The following is a 3,564-nucleotide window of genomic DNA, read 5'->3' on the forward strand; positions in this document are numbered from 1 at the left end:
CTCCTTTTGTCGGCTGGTTGATATGAGCTTGGGGGGCCCTTTTAGCATCGGCCCTTCCTTGTTCTTGGACTCAGCTTGGGCCCTCCCTCCTCTTGGGTCCCAAATATAGTGCTCAATCACCTCTTTTATAACATCAAAAATGTCTTCATCGCTTTAAATATCTTGAAATTTGGACTTGAGATCTATTTATTTCTTTTGATAATTCAATTCTTTTTTTCTTATATATATATATATATATCACTAGCTTGGTAATTCCAATTATATTAGTTAAATTATTATTATTATTATTATTATCCGGGCGGGTGAGGGGGAAGAGGTTTGGGCAACTAATAAAAATTTTGCAAAACATGCAAATTTCAGAAATACATACCTTTATTTTCTCATATCCTGTAAATGAAATCCTAGCCAAATCATCCACACACGTACGTACATGACACATACAAGAACATACATCTAAGCTTTTCTTCGATTTATAATACAACTTTCTTCATTGAATTTGATTAATACATATCAATTTCTTTTTATTTATTCCCGTAAATCGCCAACAAAGACCATGAAACCACCATCATACCTATTGTTGACATTTTCTCATATATTTTCGTTTCATTTTCTCAAGTGTGGCTCCAAGACCCCAAGAACATCATAGTTCTAATGGGCTCTTCTGCATGGTAGCTCCTCCTTCGTCTCTCAATTTCTTTCGAAATTGGAAGACTACAACCCTCCCAAACCCTATTCTCCGCCACGGCTATCCTAGCCACCTCATAAGCCTGCCGGAGCTTTTCTCCGACCGTTCTCTTTGAGTCTTGATTCAGAGAACCATCGCCGGAGATGTGTTGAGGTTTCATCCTTATCACTTCTTGTGTGCTTGTCTTTTAGGCTAAGATATTAGAATTGGAGAGGGTGCTTGCGAGGCTATTTATAGAAATAATAAAAAGGAGCTCTTTAGTAGTGGGGTTGTATTGGCATGATGATGTGGCAAAATGACAGTGGGTGTTGGGGCCCACGTGTTCTGTTGAGATTGGTTTGATTCCTCTTTGTTGTGGATGACAGCTCAGCTAAATAGTTGATGCATTGAACCAAGTTGTGTAAACTATTCCCCGGTCTTGTCTTTTCATTATTATTTTTGGCCTCCATTTGTCCCTTTCTTTTTATATTTACTTTTTTTTAAAAAAAAAAATTGTTTATATTTGTTCTATTCTTAATTATATTGCAAGTTCTAATTAGCTTTTGCAAATGGGTTTGGATTTTAATGAACTATGATAATAAATAATAGAGGAAACTTTACTGAAGACCCATGAACTTCTACCCGTTTTGAAATACTTCCTTTAAACTTCAAAATCTCTCAATTTAGTCTCCTGAATTTTCAATTGCTCTCAATTTGAATCCATCCGTCAATGTTAACCGTTAAAATACAAAAAAAGACCAAATATCTCTGATTTTTGTTTTTTTTTTTTAAATAAAAAAACATTTTGGAAGTTGGAATTTTATACAAAAGTCAAGGGTATAAACGTCATGTAACGTTTAAAATTTGACGGAGGGGTCCAAATTGAGAGCAATTGAAAGTTCAAGGGACTAAATTGAGAGATTTTCAAGTTTAGAGGGGGTATTTCAAAATGGGTGAAAGTTCGGAGGTCTTCAGTAAAGTTTTTCCTAAGTAATAATATTGCAGAGATGCCTCTTTTATTTATTTATTTATTTATTTTTCAAAGCGAGAGAAGAGAAAAATGGGGTAAAGATGGCTTTCTAAAATACACATGAAACGGATGAGCATTCCGTAAAATTAGGCTGATTGAACTTCAGTGAAACTGTAAGATTTATCTGCTTAAGACAAATAGATCTGCGCCCTACATTATTTAAAATAAATAAGTTACGTAACTCGTGCTTAAATTTCAATCCCACATGAAATTAAGTAATTATAAGATGAGTACTCATGCTCATGCATATCAAGGAATTAAAATCAGTAAATTTTGTCCATTACCCATGTCCAAGAGAGGTCAAAATATTATTTGGATGAATAATACTACTTTTTATACATGTTTTGTAATAATTGACACGATATATTTTAAGTAATTCTTCTATCAGCTACTAAAAATCTAGAACTTTATTAGATATATTGGATTTATAAATAGATTATAATATTTGAAGGTAAACTTATGCAGGCTTAAATGATCATCAACACAAGAATCAATAGATTTGGTGTGGAACAGATTCCCTTCTCATTGTGGGGTGAAACTAAACAGCGTGACACACCAGTATAAAATTTTTATTTTTTTTTATAATTAAAAATAAAAATAAAAATAAAAAAATTTTCAGCTGACGTGCCAAGCACGCCAACGTACTGTGTATCACGGTCCCTCATTGTGATCCAAATAAAAATCGATGGCTGCAAAATTTCAAACTGAATTCAAATTTCACATGCCCAAAATTTGATGCAATTTTGTATTTTGCCTATTTCTGATTTCAGCCGAATATGTGTAGAAATTCCTCTGATGTGCTTGGAATAATTTTCTAAGATGCCCACTAAAATATTCGAATTTACTTTTACGGCGACTCAGATTCGAAATATATCAACATGAGCAAAAAAATGTCGACAACATTCACAAACATAGCCACATCACTTTTTATCATCCGTATAACACAAGATGCTGACAAGTGAGAACAAATTCGCACACGTGGATCAATCTAGCCAATGGGTTAAAGCCCATTTGGGTCTGGATTTTGATCGTCTGTTGCGTGCAATTACTTGGACTAGGCCTACTGATGGGCCAGGCCTAGCACACAGTAAAGTCCTCTTCTAATGGTCTTAATCCCAACCCAATGAACAAGCTATGTCGTTTTGTAATTATTTTAATGGCCCAAGCCTGACGGACAAAATAGTGAAATACCAATGGAGGTGTCCAAAGAGTATAAGAAACGACATGAACATAGAACGACAGAGAGACTTCTAGGCCCGTTCATGTTCTTTACCGTTTGTTGTTGTCGTTTAATCGTTCCTGTTGCTGCCACTCTAGCCCCCAACGGGAAAAAAAATCCTCTCAACTGTCCATTTCATTTGAAATAGAGAGGATTCCTGGCCTATTCCCCCAACAGGGCCAACATGCACCAAGGATGACGAGAATGATCCATAATTTTTTTAAAAAAATCCATATAATAGTTAACCACAAGATTATCGTGTAGTTAATACAAAGATAAACCCAAGTAACAATATAAAGATCATGCATATTTACATATTGAAGTGGTGTCATGGCACAATATGTGGGAAGACATGCTAATTAATTAGTATAGATTTATGGAATTTCAATAAAATAAAATAAACACTTACAGAAACTTTTGGTAAGAAAAGCAAATCCATAAGTAAATTTCCTTTTGAAGAACTTAAAACCAATTTCTTCTTAATTTGGACTTCATTCTTTCTAATTTTGAAAGGAAAAAAACCCCAAAAGATCTTCTACTTTAGAATCATTTGAGGACAGATATATATGGTAAATACTTCATTATTCTTTTCTTCTGTCTCCAAGATTTTTATTACAAACAACTTTCAGCACAAGTTTGGTGGCATTTGAG

General features: G+C 34.1%; 1 protein-coding gene across 1 annotated transcript in view; it reads left to right on the forward strand.

The window, feature by feature from the left end:
• The window catches only part of LOC132171885 (heavy metal-associated isoprenylated plant protein 36-like), an 8,991-nt gene that overhangs the window by 420 nt on the left and 5,007 nt on the right, over positions 1-3,564 (forward strand). The window lies entirely within an intron of this gene.

This window comes from Corylus avellana, chromosome ca2 (assembly GCF_901000735.1).
Source record: "Corylus avellana chromosome ca2, CavTom2PMs-1.0".
NCBI classification, from domain to species: domain Eukaryota; kingdom Viridiplantae; phylum Streptophyta; class Magnoliopsida; order Fagales; family Betulaceae; genus Corylus; species Corylus avellana.